The sequence below is a fragment of the Macaca fascicularis genome, chromosome 12 (genome assembly GCF_037993035.2).
Source record: "Macaca fascicularis isolate 582-1 chromosome 12, T2T-MFA8v1.1".
NCBI classification, from domain to species: Eukaryota; Metazoa; Chordata; class Mammalia; order Primates; family Cercopithecidae; genus Macaca; species Macaca fascicularis.
The window spans coordinates 86481-111998 of record NC_088386.1 but is presented as its reverse complement, the minus strand read 5'-3'; the positions used below and the strand labels follow the sequence as shown (position 1 = coordinate 111998).

The window sequence follows — 25518 nt, the reverse complement described above, 5'->3', positions numbered from 1 at the left end:
ACGTTGGGGTGCTCAGAGCCACTCAGCTGAGATCGTGGTGCTTTCTGTAACCACTCTCGTTTCTTTATGCTATAGATCTGGACTCCACCCTTTGCAATGTGTGGGGTTCTAGGAAGAGGCTGGCCAGCCGGGGAAGTGTCCTGGGCTCTGTCCCAGTGATGACGAACTTGGCTCCCCACAAGGGCGGCCTGTTCACCACAGTGACCCCCAGGGACCACGCCTGCACCCACCTTGTTGAAGATAATTCACTTCTCATCCGTGAAAGAATAAAGCTAGACTAACTCAATTTCACACTCACTTCCAACTTTAACAACTTGTGTTAGGAAATCAAAGGCAAGGACTCTGACCACGTCACAAACCCAGGAAGCAAAATCCAAGACTAACGGAACGATGCCACCTTCGCAGTTCCGAGCTTTACTAGTTGTTTTTCTTTTCTGGTCTGTTTTTCTCTTTTGGTTTAAATAATTAAAGACCCTCGTTGAGAAGAAAAAAAAATTCTCTATGAACCTAAAAAAAGTGGTTCTAATTAAACATTTACATATTCTTCCATATGCTTCATAAACAGTTGAAATTACAGCTCTAGGCCGGGTGCGGTGGCTCAAGCCTGTAATCCCAGCACTTTGGGAGGCCCAGACGGGCGGATCACGAGGTCAGGAGATCGAGACCATCCTCGTTGACACGGTGAAACCCTGTCTCTACTAAAAAATACAAAAAAAAACTAGCCGGGCGAGGTGGCGGGCGCCTGTAGTCCCAGCTACTCGGGAGGCTGAGGCAGGAGAATGGCGTGAACCCGGGAGGCGGAGCTTGCAGTGAGCCAAGATCACGCCACTGCACTCCAGCCTGGGCGGCAGAGCGAGACACTGTCTCAAAAAAAAAAAAAAAAAAAAAAGAAATTACAGCTCTACTTACTGTTAAGTACTTTAACCAAATGAAAGGTTAATTATACAGACTGGCAATTATAAAAAATAAGGCTACATATTCGTGGCATCACGAATAATTAATAAGAACCGTTTGATTTCATTCAGACCAGGGATTCTGTGCTAATAGGCTCTCAACTGTCTTGAAATAATGGTGAAATTTTAAAATTACTTTTGTACTTAAATATGTCCCCAAAGTGAAGCACAGCGGCTAACATCCATCATGGTCCCCGGAAGAGCGACCCGCCCTACTATGGCCGACACCCTGATTCCCGAGGGCTGCATCCCGGGGCTGTACTGGTGCAGAGAACGTTCAGGAAACAGACCAGGTGGCAGGAGGGGGTCTTGTCCTCAAGAAACCTCATGAGTCTTGCTAGGGGGACAAACAGCGAGAGAATGAAACCGGCAGCCACGGAATCCGGACAGCGATGCCCAGGCTTCGCCATGTGTACCCCCTGGCTGGCACCTCCCTGAGACCCATCTGGCACAGGCAGCGGCAGGGTCCGGCCCTTGGAGCGCAGGGATGGCAGAGCAGAGCCATCAAAGCGGGTGGCATGCTGACAGCGGCTTCTCCTCAAGAGCTCCTGGCTCTCAGGGAGCTGAGGGCTCCTCAATGGGAAATTCTGGCTGAGCTCCAGGGGAAAGTGGGTGGGAGGCCCGTCTCCTCTGCCCCCATCTCCTCTGCCCCAACCCTGGAAGAGGGTCAGATATCAATGCTAACTCTTGTGCTGACTCAATTAATTCCAACAATTCAGAAAACAAACTTGCTTTAAGTATTAATTTCCTAAAAAGAACGAACACGAATTCAAATAATTCACATAATTAAAATGATTTTAATTGTTAATTTAATTAAAACATCTCCGTTTTCACAGCATCATGTACCTTGGTACTTTCTCCTTATTGCATTTCCCATCTTCCAGGGCAGGTTTCCTTCCACCCAGGGCAGCAGCGACTCTGGTGTCTCGGGTATTCCCAGGCTTCCGTCAGCCCCTGGGGGGCTCACAGTTCTGCAGCGGTCTCCATCCTCATTAATCTGCATAAGAACATCCGTCCGCAGGGATGTCCTGTGGCCCCGTGGCCACATCTGACGTGCAGCTAAACGCTGGGCGTGTCGCCTGGTGACAGCAGATGACACAGCTGTGGGCAAGGTAGCACCTCTGGGCGCCGACACTCTCGATGAGTTTTTTACAAGACCATTCTTTAATGGATGAACCCCGACAGGAAACACTAAAGATTGTTTTTAACTATTTTTATATCAAGACATATCTTTATCAAACGTTCACTCAATGCTAAATGTCACTTCTCCAGCCAACCCCTTTAAGAATACCTAAAACTTAAGACTGGAATGACGCTTTCAAACACATACTCTACTCATGCATTCCTGGGAGCACAGAGCAGCTTAATGTTTTCACGATACACAGGCATGAAGTTTGGCGAAGGCATTTTAATATTTTTACCTGAATATTTTAATAAAATCAAAAGATCATTTTCACTCTAATATTCTACTTAGAATGTAATTTTCCATTAAATAAACAGTCAGTGTTCAGTAACCCACATGCTGATAAACTTTTGAAAACTTTAGAAAGTATTAAGTATAATCAAAGATTACTTTTAATTTTCGAGCTGGTAAGAGCCTGTGTCAGGGAACAGTGTTGAGATTGAAGAGATAAAAGCGCGATTATTTTCTTAAAGAAAAGCGAAATTCGTAAAAGAGACCACGTGATTATATAAAGAAACACAGAATCCGTTTTCAGAAATGGCAAACATTGACCACAGAACACCAGCCTTGCCCGTGATGAGAGAAACAGTTAAAAGGAAGAATTCACGGCGGCCCAGCATAGATCAGGTGTGGGAGGACAGAGAGGTGATGAAATGATCCTCCTTCTAACTTCCCAGAAAGGCACAAATGGCCAGCATTGTAACTGAAGACCAGGCAGGCACCAGTGTGAACTCAGACTCCATGGCCAGCACCGTAACTGGAGACCACATGGGCAATGGTGTGAACTCAGACCCCACGGCCCACATCGTAACTGGAGACCACACGGGCACCAGTGTGAACTCGGACCCGACGGCACCTGCCTAGGCTGCTCCAGCCACCACCAGAACCTGTTCTGCAGCTGAACTGGAAGCTGATTCTGGAAGGAACTGAGGAGCATGAGGACGAGATCCTTCTACCTCAACAGGGATCAATTTTTTAATGATTTCTTTCTTTTAGAAAACTGTTAATAAACTACTTTGTCCCAAAATGTCCAGGATTTCAGCAGCCTCTATATTCCTTCATGTCAATCAAAGCTTAGGCACGTGGGTTACTTCACTGTTCGCGACACCCTTTTCAAATAAAACCTGGGGCCGCCTGTGTACCCAAGAGCCTGGGCACTGAACATTCAGAGAAAACGTCCAGGGCGAGAGTGTTCACGTCCCAGCGGTGCGGTAGAGTGGATGGGGGGAGTTCGAGCCACAGGTGGCCACGCCTCCCCTGCCTCCGGCCAGTGCCCACTGCTCACGCACTCCTTCCTCGGCCCATCCTGAGCCACGGGGCCCTCGCGTAACCAAGGCCACTGCGGTACCTCCAGGAACAAACTGGTTACAGGTGGACTGCTCTCTACGCAAGATACAAAGATTGTTTTTAAAACTGCTCGTCTCTGGAACTTATCCCAGTCACAGGCTAGATTAAGAAAACTGACTAAAAACAGCAGGAAGAAAAACTCACTCTACCCATTGAGGCACAGCCTCTGAAATAACTGCAGAGGAGTTTTCCTGGGTTAGGTACGCGGTGGGGTGACCCTACCCCATAGCGGGGCGATGGCACATGGTGGGAACCAAGGAACATCTCTGAGTAAATGTAGGAAAATGCACTCAACTCCCAAACAGAGAGAGAAACTGTTTTTTTCCTTAAAAGCTTCTCTCTTTTATTCTCAGAAAGACTCTCTTTGGTGTCTTGACTGCTGAAGGGACAAGCCTGTCATCCCCAGAAAGCAGCCCTGGACAGTCTCCAGATCCTATGGCCCTCAGGCCCACCTTGCCTACTGATGATCCCACATTACGAAACCTAATCATCAGAAAAAGCCTCCCAGTCCGCAGCTCACAAGTGACATTTTATTCAGGGAAATACTAATAAAAACCTGGGGCTCTGTGTAAACGCTGTCCCCTAGGTACTGAGGCTCCACACAGATGGCACACAGGGAGACAGGCCTCACCCCTTCCTGGTGCCCCATGTCTCTCTTCACATTTTATTAGCTGAGTTTTGTGGCGGTTTGTTACTTTTAACCTGCCTGGCCAAGGCAACTGCACTAAACTAATTGTCCGGGGCAGATCCACTCATAATGACCCTCAGCTCAGAGTTGGAAGTAGCACTGGAGAATGAGGTGGTTTCAGGGCACTATGCTTCCCTGCCCTCTTTTCCAGGGATGCCAAGTAAGTTTCTGCCATGGCCGATGATGTCAGTACTACAATAACATTCGTTCAACGGCAGGCCACCAATTAATGCTTAATGAACAATGCCCTTAAGAGCAAAACCCCATCTCTACCAAAAATACAAAAAATTAGCTGGACATGGTGGTGAGCGCCTATGATCTCAGCTACTGGGGGACTGAGGCAGGAGAATTGTTTGAACCCAGAAGGCAGAGTTCGCAGTGAGCCGAGATTGCACCATTGCACTCCAGCCTGGGCAACAAGAGTGAGACTCCATCTCAAAAAAGAAAGAAAGAAAGAAAAGGAAGAAAGGAAGAAAGGAAGAAAGGAAGAAAGGAAGAAAGGAAGGAAGAAAGAAAGAAAGAAAGAAAGAAAGAAAGAAAGAAAGAAAGAAAGAATTCTCACGACACTGTCAACATCTTCAGTTCTTCCCAAGGATAGCGTAAAATTATCACACACAACGTAAACCCAGTTAGATCAACGTTCTCTCCTCACCAATCCAAACCTAAATCCTTATTTCAAACTGGCCCCCAATTTTTCACAATTTAAGAAGACTGAGAGGAATAACCATGAACAAGCAAGGTTTACACAGACGTCAGTCTTCCCAACTCTCGCTCAGGAGCTCACCCCAAACTCCTTCTGCGGAATCAGCCCGGATAACAGTTCCTGGTGGCCGCACAAGAACAGAGGGTCCCACGAACCCATGACAGACCCCACCATTCAGCCCCAGGCAGAGGAGGGAGGTGGACGGTCACGAAAGACAGAAAAGCAGGGAACTGTGATTCTTCTGAGTTAATGCAGGTGATTGGGCCAAAAAACAAAGCACATCCACCTGTGAATGGGGTGAGCTCCCAGCTGGCTGTGCAGAGGCTGTAGATATGAAGGAACTCACTTCCCTGCACACTGAAGTGCATGAGCATCTCCACATCGACCGCACCTGGGCTCTGCTCGCCCCTCACAAACTAAGATGACAGTGGCTGCTTCTGGACAGAATGTCAAGGACAGATGGACAGACATCCTGGACAGACACTGTACAGAGACCAGGGGCTGGGAAGGGGGAAGCGGCACAGCCTTGGGGCCAGCAGGGGCGAGGCCAGGAAGCCTCGGTGAAGGCCTGCATCTCCTCATCCAACAGAAGCAGGAGGGGCCACCCAGTGAGGGCTGCAGCTGCGGTGAAGTGGCCAGTGGGACATAGCAGGAGGCCGTGGCCAGCCTTACCCCCAGCCCAGGAGGAGGGGCCCAGCTGCGGGCACTGCCCCGGGAGCCAGAATCCTGAGCCCCCAGGGAAGGTGGGAAATTGCCCCTGGGCACTGGGTGCTCAGGCTGGAGGTGGTGAGACCTCGAGGCCCTGCAGTCGGGGAGGTGAGGGCAGAGATGGCCAAACTGCAGCTCAGTGAAGGGCTTTGTCAGGAAAGGCCCTCAGAGGCTGCCTCACCAGCCAGGGGGAGGTTACTTCCAGCCCAGAGGCTCAACAGGGCCCTCGGTGGTGATGCTTAACCTTGTCCTCTGACAGAGGACCATCGAGACAGAGTCACTCAAACCTCTGCCAAGTTCTGCACCCAAATGAAGCTGTTACCACAGACGCTGAGGCAGGTAGTGCTCATCTCAACTCTGTACAAGTGGTTTATTTAGCCAGTTCTCCAAATTCTTAATGACAAACCACACTAAACGTGTGTTTTCAGTATCACCTATGCTCATAGCTATGTATAAAATAACTACCACAAGGAAAACTAGGTGGTGAACCCAGGAGGAGGAAATCCCCACGACGAGTCGGGAGAACACCAACGGACCGTTGGCTCTTCCCGGCTGAACCCAAGAGCACTTGGCTGGGCTCACTTCCGTTCTAATTTCCAGATTTATTTTTACTTTCCCACATTTTCATTATGAAAATGTTCAAACATATTTAAAAAGTGGAAGAACAGTACAACGAGTGGTCAAGTTTTCTCCACGTGGAGCTCCAACAACTGCTAACATTTCGTTAGATTTGCTTTCTCACTCTCTCTGTAGATCAGACAGAGAGACAGATTTGTTTCTTCTCTGGAGCCACTTGAAGGTGAGAGGCTCCTGCTGCCTCACCGAGTCCTCAGGCACACGTTCCCTAGGAATAAAGGCCCCTCTGCAGCCGCAGTACCATCATCAGCAGACAAGAATGATTTCAGAGCATCGTTGTCCAGGTTATGTTCAGGTAGCACAATCGTTCCGAAAACGTCTTTTCTATCCGGGCCACACACTGTGCTGAGTGACTCTCCTTCCCCGTCTTAGTCAGGGACAGCCTCGCACCCCTTTTATCTGTGATCTTCACTTTTCGAGAAGATCATTGCATTGTCCTGCAGAATATCCCCTACCCCAGAGGCATCTGTTTCTAGGGCCATCATGAAATTCCCTACTATGCACCTCCATTCCCTGTAAACAGGAAGTTTCAGTCTCGAGGCGCGATCACCTTCTGTCAAATGCTTCTCGGCAGCTTCCGGGTGAGGCTGCTGCTTCACGAGGGGCGCGAGCTCCTACTCCTGGTCACTGACGGCACGGCCGCGACCAGCACCACACCCCGAATCAGAAACGTCTGGAGGGGCCGCGGGCAGCCGAGACACCTGGAGGTGCGAACGGCACAGGCGTGGGGCAAGAACAAGGTCAAATCATAACGGAACGTCTGATTCCAGACACTTCCACCTGGGTAAGATGGTGACATCTCCCTAGCAAGTATCTGAAGCCAGAAAGCATGACAGAAAATTCACGACCTGCCTTCGTTCACCCAGGCTGCTCTAACAACACACCACAGGCTGGGCAGGGGCTGGCAAATGACACAAGTTCATTTCTCACAGCTCTCAGTCTCAGTCTCAGGCTGGGAAGTCCATAGTCAAGGCCTGACAGGTTTGCCTGGTGAGGGCTTCCTGGTTCATAGACGGCGCTTCTCACTGGGTCCGCACACCATGGAAGGAGCGAGGGCGCTCTCTGTAGTCCCTTTTCTGAGGGCACAAATCCCATTTATGAGACCCTCACGACCTCCTCACCGCCCAAAGCTCCCCCTCCTAGCACTATCTCCTCGCGGGTGAGGATTCCAACTTGTGAATCTTGGGGAGACACAAACATTACAAAAGCCCATCATTTAATTTTTTTTAAAGGCATTTTTGCTTCTGCAAAGTCTCAAGATAAAATCAAAAGAAAGAGGTCTGAGTCAATCCACACAGTTCTCCCAAAAAGGGAAGTGATCAATTGCCACCACTTTTTATCCGAGACCTGCTGGGTGCCCCGGTCTGCATGACTGATTCTAAAACGCCATCCTCTCCTCTGCCACTCAGAGGTCAGAGTCAGTCCAGAGCTTAACACCAAGGCAGAGCTGACTGAATGACACCAGCTAATCCAGTAAGACAAGCCAAGACTCCTGCCCAAGGCCTAATCCTTCCCCCAGGGAAACATGGAAGGGCCAGACACCTGGCAGCCCTTCCTTCCTGCTCTAAAGCCCCAGAGACACAGCGCCGGCCAGGTGTGTGCCTGGGGCAATGCACAGTAACGTCAGCTGGGCACCGAGTCTGAGAACATGTTATCAAGTAAAAATGAAAACAAGACTGCTGAGAAAAGTTCATGCTTAATCACCTCTGGGCTAAATTCTAAATACAATGTTATTTCAGAGCTAGGTGGAAGTAATTCCTTAAAAATATATATGAACAGTGACTAGCAACCAGGGTGATAAGTACTCAATATGTGTTTGATGAATAGATGAATTTTTAAAATTTATGAAAAGAGCACGCTCTATTTAGGAGAATTCTATTTAATTGGATGTCCTAACTAGACAGTGGTTCCTTCGTGCTGACAGCAGAGTTTGTTTCAGTTAACTCAAAAAATGGTAAGTCACTCTAACAGAAAACCAAAAGGCTTTACAGAGAGTCAAATTATGGTGCCAATTCAACCGTGCATGGCAATTTCACCTTAATATTTAAATTCTCGAAGCACCATACTCAGAAAACAAGACATAACATACATAAATGCATCGACTAAAGCACCATCATCTAGAATTTGACAAAGTTTGACTGTGAGTTTCAAGAAAAGGGCTGATGAGGCCAAGAAGTTCCTTCCCCTCTCCCCTTACCTCCCATTTTGGTGACCAACTTAACGCAGAGAAATTCCTGTTTCAGGTTTGCACACATTGGAACAATCCTGGTATCTATTCCCCCAAGACACCAACAGGCTGAAGTCTGCAGGGTGCACATATTGAAAAATCACAGGAGCACTAGAGTGGCGGAAAGAGGTGCCCGTGAAGACGTCATCCTTTCTAAGACAGGGTCTGATTCCGCCTCCGGGCCCTTTTGCAAAAAGCCATTGGTACAAATTCATAGCCACCAGGAGGAAACACGCAAAAGACCCCACTGCCCTCCTGGCTTCCCAGAAGGCCTCAGAAGGATGAGACATGGAGCCTGCGTGCAATCCTGGACCCTCCTCCCTGCTTTCAGTTTGACATGTGTCACTTGTTTGACTGACGGAGGTCCCACAATGGGCACAAGGAGACCCGTCAGGTCAAGAGGGTGCTGCCCGGCTCATGGTCCACACATGCGGACCTGTCAGGTCAGGATGCCCGGCTCATGGCCCACACGTGGGGATGCGTCAGGTCGGGAGGGTGCTGCCCGGCTCACGGTCCACACATGGGCATGCGTCAGGTCAGGAGGGTGCTGCGCAGCTCTCAGTATCAGCCACATATGCACATTCTCCACTGAAGCCACTGCATGAAACCACTGCATGAAGCCACGCTGGAAGCACTTTCTGGCAGGTTTAGGAGGCTCGTGTCCAAGGTCATTAAACACATGGCAAGCTCGCCTTGGAGGCATTTTACTTTGCTTATGACAATGAAGCATTCTCATTGCACTGAATAGAGCACGCTTTCTTGTTCAGTGCCTCGTTGAAATAGGCATTTTGTACCTGTCTTACAGATTACATCAAGGCCCTAATACATTTAGACCCTTGTCTCAGGTACACACAAAGCAGCGGCATCTCTAGAACATGTTTTGGACCACGGGAGGAAACCAAATCGCAGCATTATCCATTGATGTTGCTTAAAGTGTATTTCCAAATGTGTCTCCCGAGCCCGGCCTGTGTTCACGGCTTCCGCTGACCACACGCCATCTGCTGGGCACTCTGTGCACTTTCTCTCACACCCGCCACGTCTGTGGTCCTGTGCCTATCCCGCCACACGTCCCCACGTGGCTAAATCTCCCACACTCACCACGCCTGTGGGCCTGTGCCTATCCCTCCAGGCGTCCGCACCTACCACGTGGCTAACGCACACTTCCTACAGGCGGCAAGTGCCTGAACATCCCCACGGCTGGAGGGGCTTTGGGTAGGTTCTACAGAACCCACACACAGGCATGGCCACCCCGCCCACGGCCACCAGAGGCTTTGCTTTGTCTCTAGAGGTGCCCTTCGATGAGGCGACATGGCAGATGACCCAGTGTTAGGTAATTAAGACTCAGGAAATCACGGCCGTCTTACCTTTAGAACTCACCTCTCTCCCCAGCACTATATCGCGAAGGGTGGGTCGCCAGAGTTGGGGAAGAGATGCCCAAGGCTCCCTCCTGCCCTGACAAGCTGGGACACTGCTCCCCTCTGTTGGTTTCTCACCGCACCTCAATAAACTGAGCTCACAGCAAGAGGCAGGCATGGGCTGAGTAGAAACACACAGCAGACCCCGGGTGGGCAGGACAGAGGACGAGGGTGCTCGCGGAGACGAGGGTGTGCCCCAGGAAGAACGTGCACGCGGGGTAGAGGGTGCGCGCGGGGAAGAGGGTGCACAGGCCCCGAGAACCTGGTGGCAGCAAGGCCGGTCAAGGCTGAACTCCAACAGAGGCAGCAGCAACGGTGTTGGGCAAGTCACAGAGAAAGCACCACCCAGAGGGGCTGCATGAACCAGCAGCGACCCCAACCCAACGTGCTCATCGGACTGGGCACACGCACACGCTGTGGACACGTGTGAATATGTTCCACTTAACGTGATGTTACATAATAATCAACAATGTTAAACCCACGACTTCATTACATGGCATCTGGCACATTGAGACTTTTTAGTCTGTCTCTCTTCCTATACAAAGAAGTGGAAAATAGGTCCAAGATCATTCACAACAAATTATTGCTAATTGAAACAAAAAAAAAAATTCCTACCCTCACCTTGGAGGATCTCAAGGCAACACCTCTTTCTTTGAGGTCATGGTTGGGACCCTATCCGGACCCCTAGATGGGTCTGAAACTGCAAGGAATCCCCAAATGGGCAGTTTTGGGGCCAGCACAGATGCCAGCCACACATCCAGGCAGGTCTTGGCAGGTTGCTCCGTGACTTCGGCTGGGTCACTAACCTTTTCTTGCACTCAGAACCTGCCAGGAACGAGGGCACTGGCCCGCACGTCTCTGCTCCCAAGGATACATCCCCTATGTTCCGCTGCACTCTGGGTTCCATGCCTTAGATCCCAGGCACCTTAAAGTTGACGTTTCCCCACCAGCCCTCATGAAGTTGATACTCAGATAACGTCCTTCCTCTCCCACCTGGTCAGTACCCGGGGAGAAAGGAACCCGGGTCTCAGATTGATTTTCTGCCAGTCCATCGAAAAAACAACTGGCCAGCAGCACTGGTGCACAGCACTGCCAGGTTACCCGTGACGAAAACAAAGCAAAACGAGATATACTCAAGTCAGCTGCGGCAAGTGCTTCTACATCCCTGCTCCAACAAGGAAAGACAGGAGGCCAGGAGTGTGGCTCACGCCTCTTGTCATTCCTTGTTGGGTCAGGGGTACAGAAGCATTTTGGGAGACTGAGGCAGGACAAATGCTTGAATTTGAGACCACCCTGGGCAACATAGCAAGACTCGTCTCTACAAAAAAAAAAAAAAAAAAAAAAAATAGCCAGGTATGGTATCGTGCCTGTAGTCCCAGATACTCAGGGGGCTGAGGTGAGACGATCACCTGAGTCCAGGAGGCAGAGGTTGCAGGGAGCCAAGATTGCACCACTGCACTCCAGCCTGGGCATCAGGGTGAGACCCTGTATCAAAATAAAGAAAAAACAAAAAAAAAGATAAGAAATACAGGAGACCACTAATAATTCCAAATAGTGCCTGCTAATTTGAAATCTTTTCCAGATATGGTGAAGGAAATCATTTTTCTTCCTACGCCCATTCTAAGGAAACGTTTCTATTTTTCTGCTATACAATGTGGTAACCTGCCATTTCAGATCCTGGCCTCTTTAAGCAGGACTTGCTGGAGTGCCAACAAAGCAGCGCTCTGAAACCTCAGCATCCTCAGCATCACCCTGGAGGGCAGGTGAAGGATGCTGGGCCTCCATCTCCAAAAGTCACACTGGGGTGGGGCAGATCTGGGGTGAGGCAGGGTTTGCATTTCTAGTCTAGGGCCACACCACCCTAAACACGCCCATCTCATCTAACACATACCAGAGGGAGAAGCCACGTAGGGCAAGTCACAGAGCAAGCGTCCAGGCACCAGGTCACCAGTTGTCTATTTAAATGCAAACCCGTCAAACAGCTTAAGTCAAACAGGTTCACCCTCCTAACACATTGGCCAACACAGCTAGTGATAAATATCACTGCTGTTAGACCTTCTGCTCACTGATGACCAGAGCAATGGCCTGAAACATCAAAGCTGAAGGGTGTGTGCCACGGTCAGGGCTCTGAACACCCCCATCCCAGGCCATCTCACACGGGTGCCTTCACTGGCACCGGGGTCTCACAGACCAGCTCCACGCTCACACTTACTGGGACGCAACCACCCTTTCAGCCTTTCATGCATCTGTACCCTACAGCAGTGTTCAAGGGAGGCTAATTTAAGTAAGAAATGTAATACGGACATCTGTGAACTCTTCCTCCATATCCACTGAGTGGCCGTCCAGAAACAGAAATATTAAAAAGAAAAAGAAGATTTAAGAGTCAAACACAGGGCCGGGTGCAGTGGCCCATGCCTGTAATCTCAGCACTTTGGGAGGCCAAGGCGGGTGGATCACATGGGGCCAACAGTTTAAGACCAGCCGACCAACATGGCAAAATCCTGTCTCTACTAAAAATACAAAAATCAGCCAGGCATGGTGGCACATGCCTGTAATCCCAGCTACTAGGGGGGCTGAGGCAAGAGAATTGCTCGAACTGAAAGGCAGAGGTTGCAGTGAGTGGAGGTTGCAGTGAGCCTAGATCATGACACTGCACTTCAATCTGGATGACAGAGCAAGACTCCGTCTCAAAAAAACAAAAACAGGCCAGGCACGGTGGCTCACGCCTGCAATCCCAGCACTTCAGGAGGCCAAGGCGGGTGGATCACAATGTCAGGAGATCGAGACCATCCTGGTTAACACTGTGAAACCTCGTCTCTACTAAAAATACAAAAAATTTAGCAGGGCGTGGTGTGGGCACCTGTAGTCCCAGCTACTCGGGAGGCTGAGGCAGGAGAATGGTGTGAACACGGGAGGTGGAGCTTTCAGTGAGCCTGGATCGCGCCACTGCACTCCAGCCTGAGTGACAGAGAGAGACTCCATCTCAAAAAAAATAACAACAACAACAACAACAAAAACAAAAACACAGAAACTCGTGGAACAAGCCCTTGCCCCACTCCATGTCAGCTGTGCTGTGCCACCCAGGAGCATGCCAAGCTCAAAGAGTCATCCACCTGCCTTGCGTAAACGATGTCAAAACTCAAATCACAGAGACTGAGATTCCCTAGCCCTCGCCATGTGCATGTCACTCACAAGCAGGCATGAGGACCCCCGCAATTCACAGGGAATCCCTCTGGCCATCTGATGACCATCCATTCATAAATAAAAAGCATTAATTCCAGCGGGGTTGCAGAGGTGTATACATCAATACTTGTTAGTGTTCACAAATGTTCCACTTGCGGATAGAGTGACGTTACAGAATTGGGAAGAACTTCACAGACATACGAGGGGTGCATTTAAGGAAAAAGTGTAAGGAAAAGGTGAGAAAATGGAATATGCTAACCTCTGTCTTTTCATCACCCTCTAAATCTTATGATTCCAGTTCTGTTCATTCTGCAGTGAAAAATAACAAGTGATTCACACTCAGACACAAGGTGGCTTAGGAAACTATGGCTGTTTTACAAAGATGAAACAATTTCGAAGATCAGGATTCCATGAACGTACTTACTTAAAGAGAGAAGAGACTGGGAGTTACACATCAACTTACCAAGGCTGTCCCGAAGTCCAGGAGCCCCTTAGGAGAACAGAGAATGTGCAGTCTCCACAGACCAATGCAGGTGGCTGGGCCCAAGAGTGGGGACGGGTAGGCTGCAGGAGGCTTGAAGAGGGAGCTGTACCACCAGCCTCTCGCAGAAATTCCTAATTAAACCCTGACAGCAACTCTGTTTAGTGAATTGTCTCCTGGTAACTAAGAAGAGTGAAGCTGTTGAAAGCCTACAGCCAACCCTCTGGATAACAGTTGAGATGTATTTTAGAGAAGGAAATGATCCTGTCACAATCCCAGTCCTGCCCACAGCTGCAAGCACGTCCTGGGAGTGCGGCTTCTTGCTCTGTCAGCACCAGAGCCCACTGTAGTGCCACACGGGTTCTGCCCGACCTTCCCACTTCAGGGAGTCTGGGCAGGTGCAGCTGAAACACCCAGGGGGCAACCCCCACCCTCACTTCTCAAAAGTACATGCAGAGGCAGACAGAATGAAACACGGCCCCCAAACCTCAGACGTACGGTTCAGCGGCACGGCCCACCATAGAGCCACATGGGATTTGCCCGACGCCCCCAATTCACAGAATCTGGGCAGGTCCAGCTGAAACAGCACCTGGGGGGCAACCTCCAACCCCACTTCTCAAAAGTACATGCAGAGGCAGACAGAATAAAACACGGCCCTCGAGCCCCAGACATAAAGTTTGGCACGGGCATCTGTGAAACAAGAACAAAAGTCGCATGGGAAAGTGAGCACAAAAATGAAAAAAAATAACAGAATTACAGTGAAGATGGATGAGATGGGGAGGATTGCGAGGAAGTTGAGAAAGGGACTGAGGACCTGAAGGGGGACATAAGGGCTGGACATTCCCGACAAGGTAACAAACACACCTCTGGATGAGGTTGGACATCATCTTCATTATGGAAATAAAGGGGAAAAGCCTGAAAACATCAGTTTCCTACCAAGAAGCAAAAATCAAACTGGCTTCAGATTTCTCCTCTACAACACTGGGTTCCAAAAGATGAGGATGTGGCATCCGTGGGGTCTTGAGGGAGAGCTGGCACAAACGTCCCAGACCTGCCGTCTCCAGAAGCAGCTGAAACAGCCTCAGATCCAGCAAACTCTTGTCTTGAAAAATCTATCAGAGTACACCCCCTTATCAAAGGGACGCGTGGCTGCAGGGGTTGTGGTGTAAGGCAATTTAGAAATCTTACTCCGTGCAGACCCTAAACTTGGGAGGCTGCTGGTCACACCCTGGGAGGACCTCAGCCAGCGGGAAGCCCTGTGCCTCCTCTCTGCTCCATCTCTAATGCCAAGAAACATTTTATGCATAATATTACGTTATTTCCAATTTGTTAAATTGTATCTATTAAGTCCATAAAGAGACCAAGAAAATGTATAAAAACATTGATGACTTCACGGTGGTATTATAATTAATTTTTAAACAAAACATGTTGTCTAAATTTTCCAGACTGAAAAAATACTCTTTTTAGCAAGAAAGGTGCTTTTAAAGTCACCATAAACAATTATATATCCATCCTACGAACGTGGTCTTAAAACAAAAAGTGAAGAGCAAAAACAGCAGAAGGAAGTGCATGAATATGTTGATAACGTTTATCTCTGAATGGGGGCGCTGTTTTGCCTTCCATTTCCCTATGCTTGAAGTGTCACCTCTGTAATGTAATAATAGAGCAAACACCATAGTTGAGGAAACACTGCTGCCCACTAGGACATAAACCAAGTCTCCTCCACAATGCTGCGACCCCAACCTCTGATTTTATCTTTTAAATCAGCTAGGTTTTCTCCCCTAAAAAGAAGCATATTGTATCATTACTTTTTAAAGTTAGGTGACTTAACAGGCATACAGACTTAAACACCTTCTGGAAAGGTGATGTGTCAAGTTTAACTAAGATTTCTTTTGTTCTGAAAAGAGCAGGGGCACGTTCCCAGGTGAGGGGACTCCAGGAAACACTGGCTGTGTCCGATGGGCCCTCACCTGGAGAAACAAGCGCTCGACGCCTCCACTCTCCACCCGGACTCAGCAGGAAAGGGATGCAGAGCTGAAGACAGACTCATCTATAAAAACCCCAACGGCTGTTTCCAGGAGCTACTCACTGTCCCGTGCCGCTGCACCCTGCTCCCCTGTGCAGGTACCGGAGCTGCTGTCCAGGCTTCCCCAGGCTCTCCACGCCTCCTTCCACCCCACGTCAACCTGCACCACCCAACTACCCACCGTCTCTTACTGACCACCGGCCTCAATTCCCGCATAGCCTGGAAACTGCAAAGCTGCCTGGCAGCAAGAGGGGACGGGCAGCGAACGCACCAGCCGGGTGGCACCTGCTCCCACCAGACTGCAAGGTCACAGCCCCTGCCTCATGGAGCCGTTGTTATGCACAACTACACTGGGAAATCAATGCAGCTTTAGCTTTCCTTTGGTGCTAAATTAACTTTATAACACTTGGTTATAACATACATTAATTTTTACAGCAATTACTAAAATAACAACTCATAATGCATTCATTTACCATATTCAGAAAAGCAACTGAAAAACCAAACACACAGCAGAATTTTATAGGACTGTAGTAGTTTTTGTTAGGTTGTCAAATTATTTTAAGCTCAAAATTAAAGTAATTAAATCTGTGACTCTCAACTGGGGGAGGTGGGCACACACAGAGAGGGGAAGTTAAAATCCTTTTTTTCTTCCAAACCTCACACAGACCCACTCGGCTGGTCATTCCCATTGCTGGAATTATGTCCTGTTCCTTAGGTTAAAAACAACTGCCTTCATGCCTATTAAAAATAATGTTTCTTCCTTTCCTGAGTGATTGTGAAATGAGCCATGGTGGCAAGGTAGGCACGAACCGAGGGAAACTGAGTCCATGCCCACATTTGATGGTGGGCAAGAACAGAAGGAAATTGGGTCCATACCCACATTTGATGGTGGGTGAGAACAGAAGGTAACTAGGTCCACATCTATATTTGATGGTGGGCAAGAACAGAGGGAAACTGAATCCGTGTCCACATTTGATGGTGGGCAAGAACAGAGGGAAAGTGTGTCCAAGTCCACATTTGATGGTTAGCAAGAACAGGGGGAAGCTGGGTCCACGTCCACATTTGATGGTGGGAAAGAACGGGGGAAACTGGGTCCACGTCCACGTTTGATGATGGGCGAGAACACGGGGAAACTGGGTCAAAGTCCACATTTGATGATGGGCGAGACCAGGGGGAAACTGAGTCCACATCCACATTTGATGGTGGGAGAGAACAGGGGAAAACTCGGTCCACGTCCACATTTGATGGTGGCTTTTAATGCACTGCAGCCTGTGTCCCCTTGACCTTCACGAATTTTCAGGTAGTAAGAAAGCAATTTTTCTTACTGGAAAGGAGAAAACTAAGTGGCTGCAAAGTAATATAATTTCCTTAAAGCAAAACAACAGAGAACCAACTTTGACTTTTTCCACATTACCCAGTAATTCTAAGACTAAGGGTTTTGTCATGTTACAGCAAATGCCGTTCATTAGGGGGAAATTGGAAGTCAGAACAGTGTGTGCTATTCAAATTCTCAATGAATAATTAACTCAAATGGGTTCAGAGTGCTACAAAATGAAATTAATTTGTTTTTAGTTTAACCCCAAATCCCCAATCCCTTGCCAAATGATCCGCTATGTATCCTACATAAAGGACAGGGTCTTTCTGGCAGAAAACCATTAAAAGCTTTTATTTGCAGTAAGAGAAGCATGCCTTCTTATCAAACAGGTGCATGGCCCCCTTGCGGGGGGGTCACCCATCACCTGCATCCCCGTGTGTCACGGTGTTGCCGCACACCATTAACGCATCAAAATGGAAAAGGAAATGTAAGCAGTGTTTGCTGTCCAAAGTTCACGTCAACAACTCCTTATTATGAAGGCACTTCTGAGCCTTTCCTCCTGCATCTGGGAGCTGCCAGCAACCCAGTTCCAGGAGAGAAAATAGCTCGACACCTCCTGCAGCCCATGGAGTCCTCTTGTTGGGACAAGGTCCCCCCAGGAGAGAGGAGCCCCCAGCAGGGTCAACACTGGAGGTCCTGGGGGTGGGTGGTGCTGGGGAGGCCATGCGGGGAGGGCTGTTCCCTGTTCCCTTCCCCTCAGGAGACAGCTGGCCCAAGGTGACACAGGACCGGATGGGATTTCAGGGTCAGGGACCACGGAGCCCGGGGCTGTGGACCACACCAGCCCAAAGCCACTGCATGCCCCAGACCGGGGCTGTGGACCACACCAGCCCACGGCCACTGTATGCCCCAGACCAACACGAGAAGAGTGCAGACCAACAACATCTTCGTCTACGGTAGGTGTCACGGTTATCGTTCCTAAGAGAGTCCACGGCCACTTCTACCAGGTGCCCTCCACTCTTCCCCTGCCCCAGCTGGTCCCCCTGTGACAGCCGTGTCTTTGAGAACGGGGTGTGGAGCCAGGGGGAAAACACAAAATAAACCACCTGCTACTAGAAACAGCCTCGCTGTCCTCAGGGAGCCGGTCCCGGGGCCAGCCTCGCTGTCCTCAAGGAGTCGATCCCGGGGCCAGCCTCGCTGGACTCAGGGAGTCGGTTCCAGGACCCCATGGACACCAAATCCAGGCACATTCAAGCCCCACAGGTGGACCTGCCGAACCTGCGTGTACAAAGAGTCGGCCCTCCGACACGCGTTTCACATGGCAGGAACACTGTATTTTCTGCGTGTACAAAGAATCAGCCCTCCGACATGCGTTTCACGTGGCAGAACACTGTATTTTCTCCCTGAGTTTGGTTGAAAAAATCCACCTATAAGTTGACCCGCAAAGCTCAAGCTTGTGTTGGACAATAGTCAACTGTACGCAATTGACACTGATTCCTACCAACAATATCCAAATCTTACCATGACCAGCACGATAAAGAGAATGAGCAAAATTTAAAAACTAAAGCAGAGTTTTTTCCTGCTAGTTGGGGCACTGCGTATCCCCTGTGGGAAAGACAACACTGGCTGCTGACCAAACTCCATCGGCCTCTTCCTCCGTCCTGAGGGCATCTTCCTCCATCCTGACAGCAGCCTGGGCTTACCTCAGTCCCAGGGCGGGGGAGGAGGACGCACTGTGCACCCTCCCAGCTCTCCTCCGCCCCTTCCCTCAGGCTGGCCCAAGAGCAGCCTGAACAGTCAGGTGCTGGGAACACCGAGCTGCCCCTCCTCGGCCCACAACCTCAGGCCACCTGTCTCATTTGTGACGGAGAAACAGAGCTGCAGCTGCAGGCGGGAGGCGGGACACGCTGGGATCTACCCATGGCCAGGCCGAGCTACTCTGATCACTCAAGCTTCACTTTCATCACTTGCTCTACCAAATAAACTAGAATAAAATATGCCACTTCCTCCTTTGCACACACTCCCAAGCCTCCCATCCCACTTCCCGGCGCTGACCCCATAAGAACACTTTCTGTGCCTTTCCAGGTATTTTCTATCCTCCTCAAGCACAGAACCACATTCAGAGTGAATTTTTTTTTTTTTTTTTTTTTTTTTTTTTTTTTTTTTTTTTTTACAGAAATGGCACCAGGGCAGATGATTTTTTTTGTACCATTTCTTTGGTTTCTTGGGCATTTTCCGCACCAGGACAGATGGGCTCTGCTCTCCTTCCTCCCCACCGAAGGCTGCCTCACAGCAGCCACACACAGAGCCGTAAGCCCTCGCAAGACTGTGGGTGTCTCGGGGTGCCCCACGTCCCCAAAGACCAAGGGGTCACAGATCCACACTGTCCAACAACACTTCAGACATGGCCTCGAGCCTGGGAACCCTGCTGGCCAGCCCAGGCCAGCAACAGAATAGAGGTGTGAGAGGTAACATTTGCACTTCTTAAAAAAAAAAAAAAAAGGCAGATATTCAGTGCCACATTTAAAATGATCATGGCGGCCAGGCACAGTGGCTCATGTGTGTAATGTAAGCACTTTGGGAGGCCAAGGTTGGCAGATCCCTTGAGGTCAGGAGTTCAAGACCAGCCTGGCCAACACGGTGAGACCCCTGTCTCTACTAAAAATACAAAAATTAGCTGGGCATGGTGGCAGGCACATGTAATCCCAGCTACTTGGGAGGCTGAGACACAAGATTCTCTTGAACCCTGGAAGCAGAGGTTACAGTGAGCTGAGATTATGCCACTGCAATCCAGCCTGGGTGACAGAGCAAGACTCTGTCTCAAAAATAAAAATAATAAATAATAACAAAAGAAAAAATATATATGCATTCCTAGTCCCTTGGAGCTGCAGCAACAAAGCTGGTGATATATTTTGGGTGTTTCTAATCAATGTTTTCCATGAGCTACACTGCAAGTCTCAACCTTGACCCTGCTACAGTAATCATCTATTACAAATTAAAACAAGAGCCATAACTCTGTCTCCTACTAAAATATTCTAACTGAGACATGTTAACAGAATACATTTCTTTGGGTGAGAAAGTATCCACCAGGGTGGGGAACAGACGGCCCACCGATTGTGCTGTGGCCCTAACCACCAAGGACTCATGAATCATCCACAGCAAGGCTGGTGACTCAAAAAGAACACTAAATTGCTCTTTGACATCAATTCTTAAACCTTGAGAAACCAAAGTTCTCTTTGTAACAGACTTTAAAAAGGATGAAGTCAGAAGTAGCTCAGCAGAGATGCACCAACTCTTACCTGGGAGAGACACTCCTTGCTAATCACGTCTGGATTAACGGATGTGCTAAAAGCATCTCTTCCAACAGAGACACAAACTGAAAACAGGAATGCCATGAACACCTTCCCCAGATAACCCAGTCCTCACCCATCCACCCCTCAGGAGGTCCCCAGACAAGTCCAATAAGGAAATGACCCCACAGCAGATTCAGGTGCAGGCAGTGAGGGTAGTGGCGTCAGGGAATTCTGCCGTAAACCTTGGCAGCACGCAGGGAGGTGTACCCAGCTGGACAGGTGAAGTCAGAAGTGCAGGATGATCTGGCCATTCCAAATAAGCAGGGCATAACAATTTTGTTAAAATGAAACCCAGCCTTTGAAAAGGCCCGGACTTCCCACAATGTGTGGTATTTATAGTGTGGAGGGCACTGTAGAGAAGTTATCAGAGGGTTCACGACGGCAAGATCCACGGAGGCTCTGCCATGTGCCAGGCATGAGACAACAATTCACACAAAACACCTCATTTCACCCTACACAGAGTCCACAGACTGCTCCACAGTCTCCCAGGTAAGAGTTGGTGCATCTCTGCTGAGCTACTTCTGACTTCATCCTTTCTCAACTGCTTCATGTTTCACCCTACACAGAGTCCACAGACTGCTCCACATTTCACCCTACACAGAGTCCACAGACTGCTCCACATTTCACCCTACACAGAGTACAGAGACTGCTTCACAGAATACTACCAAAGGGGACCATCAAATGATCCCCAAGAAGTAATGAGCGCCTTAAAAGTAAGAAAGCCAACCTCCTCCCCCTCTATTAACTTCCTCTCCTCATTTCCGCAGAACCAAAGAAATATGAAGGGCCAGTGACGCCCCACTGAAGAACGCTCTCCTGGTGGTTACACTCTGTACATAGGGAGAACAACACTGCTCCGTGCTGCATGAGGCTACTATTCTATACTACACTAGTACGATCTGTTTGTTCTATTCTATACTATTCCATTCTCTATGATAGAATACTACAGCTTCACTCCATACTATAAAACGCTGTACTATCTGTTCTATTCTATTCTATTTTCTTCTATACAGAAAGGAGTTAGCCAGCTTGCTTTAGGCAGACAGTAAGGGAAGGGTCCCAGAGAGCCTCCAGCCCATGTTTTGTGCAGATAGGGGGACTTGCACGGGGGGGCCCTCCTAAACATGCTCACAGCAGACTAAAGGTCCCCATGCACACGAGGGAATGGGGTGGAACCACCAGATATTTGCTCCTTAGACAGCGAGACCAGCCCCATCAGCTTCTATATAAAAGCCCTTGTAGTCAACTGGGAAGGGGGCGACCAGCAATCTGCTCTCAGGACCCCTCTTTTCGCTGAGAGCTTAACTTTTAGCTTAACGAGTTCCACTGCACTCACTCTTCGATGTCCCCGTGCCTGTTTCTTCCTGGTCATTAGACAAGAACCTGGACCCAGCTGAGCTAAAGAGCAAAACTCCTGCATCAGTGCTACAGAACACTATCCTCTCTGTTCTGTGCCATGCGACTCTACTATTCCACACCACACTACGTAATATTAATACTATGTTGTGTGTTCTAATCTAGATTGTATTATGCTATGCAATACTACGTCATTAGTTCAACTGTATACTCTACAATACTATCCCACTTGTTCTATTCTAGACCATGTAATACGATTTTTCCTATTGTATACTATACTACATAATGTTACACTGTTTCTTCTGTTCTATGCTACCCTATATAACATTATGCTATTTGTTCTATTCTGCGCTACTCTATATAATTATATTCTGTTTGTTCCATTCTATACAACACCTTGCATCATTTTACCATGTTCTACGATACAAGAGTAGAGTCAGTTATACTTTCATAATCTTTTCCAAGCTCTTACCCAGTAAGAAATGTGATGTTTTACTATGCCTCACATAAATGCACATTTCATGATAATCAATGCCACTTCCTATGGTTGTAGAATTCTGTCTCTATGATTCTACTGATACGGCTTCTTTGGGCTTTTCTTTAAGTCCTTTGCAGTGTCTGGTTTCCTAGTGAAAAGATGACTAAGGTCCCGATAAGATCCTACAAAACCAGCATTCACACAGGCTCACCTGTGTGCACTCTGCTGGACTCCGTGTTGAAGGAGTGACAGGAAGACAGACGGCTGTCGGTGGATGGAAGGCAACAAGCACAGAGTAGATTCCAGAACTGAGACATGTACCAAGGCTCTGGCACAGCTGAGGGTCGATCCCAATTCTAGCCTCTCACAGAAAGGCAGAGGGGACTTAGCACAAAGAGCACGGAACTTTGCTTTAATAAAGCAAATGCTTACCATCCACTGTGAGGAGCTCAAGGAGAAATGGCAGTAGGCTCTACTAATGATACTGCTTTAAAAAATGGAAGGGAGAGGGTACATTTTCACATGGGCCATGTGGAAAGTTGGCTGGACCTGCCGCTGGACCTGACACTGGACCTGCTGCTGGACCTGCCCCTGGACCTGTCGCTGGACCTGCCGCTGAACCTGTTCCTGGACCTGATGCTGGACCTGCCGCTGGACCTGATGCTGGACCTGACGCTGGACCTGCCCCTGGACCTGCCACTCGGTCTGCTACTGGACTGCTAACAAATGCTGCAGATTTTTATGTAGAAAAAAGTACAATGCGTCTGAGAGCAGCTGTCCCAGCTCTGGATGAAGCCGGCAGAAAAAGGAAGCAGCAGAGACGCTGGTATCATTCAGTGGGCAGAGTCAATGACCCTCCTCTAAGTCCAGCAAAGCTCAACCTGCATGTCTGCAACTAGAAATACCAATCATAAGCCAGACCTCCTGGCAAATACCATTGACCTGCTGTAATTCTGTGTGGTGTATTATGTCCCATGTACAGGAAATCTTTCACAAAGCCTTTAACCAGGAAGTACTAACATGACTTTTAATGCAATATAACAGCTTTGCACCCATTTAACATATATTTAACCCCAGTGGTATATTTAAATATATATTTTATAGAACATCAGGCATGTTTACCTAATGGCTCGAACTTTCACAATGTCTCTCTCCCTGAGAGGACAGCGGAGGATCCCATGCACTGTCTCCAGGAACATGCCCCTCCCAGAGAGGATTCACAAATCAAATGTGCACATGCATGCATGCACAGACACATATCACACACACACACACACACATGGACACGCACACCTATATGCAATACATACATTCACACATGCACACACGTTCACATAATCACATAATACCACCACATAACAGACGCGTACACATACACACAACACTCAAACACACGCACACAAACATACAACACTCAAACACACACGCACAAGCATACACACAACACTCAAACACACATGCATATACATACACATTCTGACACACATACATACGTAAGTGTGTAGACATAACATGCACAAATATACATGTATAACTATATACACATGAGCATCCATGCATGCCTACTTGCACATATGTGCAGTCGTGCCTAAACACGTAACACATGCACACACATACATGCAACACAAATACACATGCACACATATACACATGCATGCACATGTACATTACACACAAAGGCACACATACATGCACAACACATATACATGCAATACACACTTTCATACACATAAATGCAAACACACATACATATATACATCCCTCAAAGACCCCATTATTCAATTCTAAACAAAGTGGTTTATCCCCCAAATGTACCTTCCCGTAATTAATAAGCTCTACTGCACATTTCTTGTTTCAAATAATGAGGTCTCACACACAGCACACACACATTTATACTCCAATACGTGTGAACATATAAATAGAAATAGGCACACGGGCACGAAGACCCTCTTCTGTAAAGGTATTCTCAAACTTGAACTGAACGAATTCTGCTAATTATAGTCAGAGTCAGCAAAGATATATATTTGACCTCGGAATGAATATACTCGTTCTTTTCGTTACCCCTGGCAACAGCAAGAATGTAAAACAGTTGTGCGATATCATGTCACTTATTCAATCCCACTTCCTGGGATCTGACCCACTTGGAATAGCGTTTCTGTCTGAGTGATTTCCTTCTGACTAAAATCATGAGACGATTCCTTCTCTTCCTGCTTTCTCTTTCCCAGGCCTTTTCACTGCCCTTTCATCATCTCAGAAATAAATCATACTTGTCAAAATGGAACGCAAAGAAACAGCCTTAGGAGAGAATCCCACAATGGAATGGACCCAAGAGAGGAAAAAATATTCTTTTTGAAAATGTACAAAAGGAAAAGTCAAGAGGCCTGGGTTTCCTCTCATGACAGAAACAGACGTCAGCATAGCAGGTCGCTCAGCACAGTTCAGCTCTGTGTATGAAACAGAGATTCTAGTCCTTGTCCCTGTTTCAAGCTCTGTGTATGAAATAGATTCTAGCCCTTGTCCCTGTTTCATGATGTTGCAGTGAAGGTAACAAAACAGACAAAGGGCACAGGCTGCAGAAAAGGATTTTAAAAGGATGACTTTTAAAATGTGAGCCTGCTTTTCAAGGGCACAATGAGGACATTTTCAAGTATATTAAAGCTGATTTATAAGAGATAGGTATAAAGACTCTACAAGGTCGTTAGACTTTAGACTTACAAAGAAAACAAATCACATTCTCCTAGCATCACCAGTCAGGTGTTCCACAAATACTAAGAATAGCCACTGCAACGGGGTCCACTATGAGGGGTCAAAACATAACCCATGAAGCATGGCCGAGAGCTCCTATAACCTGATTTCTAGGAATCTAATTTTAAACATCCTCACAGCTAGCACATCACAAAAATACAGAGCTCCAAATGCTGTAACACAAGTGCTAACAACACCTAGCCAAAAATATACGAGGCATTTCAGGCAAAAATCCCAGAATCAGAAGAACACAAGTTTTCTAAGTTCTTCAAAAGCCGGTGCTGGTTGAGGCTCCTCTGCAGACTTCAACAAAAGACACGCTAGAATTAGCCATTGACGGTAACCCTGAGTCAACACGCACAGTGTTCGGAAAAGCACAAGGCCTGCTCCGGCTTGAGACCCCTGGGAACTTTCTCTGGACCGCACCGAGTGGACGACTTTGAGAACTCAAAATAACCAACAACCAGTCCATGAACAGAGAAAGAAGACTGCAGCCTCCCTGGGGACCTGGCTCCATGCCTGCCCCCTTTCTTCCGGATACCTTTGCCCTTCCTGGCTCCCTCCTCCACCTGGAGATGCTCTGGGTTCAGGCCCCTCTCCAGTTGTGTCTCGGTCCACAGCTGGCTACCTGTGTGAAGCACCAGGCCTTGAAGGACCATCTCCACCTGCTTCCTGCACTTCCCACCCACTTCCACCATGACACCCAGGCTCTGGCTGCTCT

At 48.3% G+C, this 25518-nt stretch overlaps 1 protein-coding gene and 1 long non-coding RNA gene across 2 annotated transcripts in view; one reads left to right on the top strand and one right to left on the bottom strand.

The window, feature by feature from the left end:
• Positions 1–25518, bottom strand: part of LOC141408151 (uncharacterized) — a 165417-nt gene that overhangs the window by 118632 nt on the left and 21267 nt on the right. The gene's annotated exons all lie outside the window — the stretch shown is intronic.
• On the top strand, positions 17427–18860 carry LOC135966482 (uncharacterized). Its single transcript, XR_010579790.2, has 3 exons — positions 17427–17558; positions 17670–17821; positions 18452–18860. It is a non-coding gene; the product is annotated as an uncharacterized lncRNA (long non-coding RNA).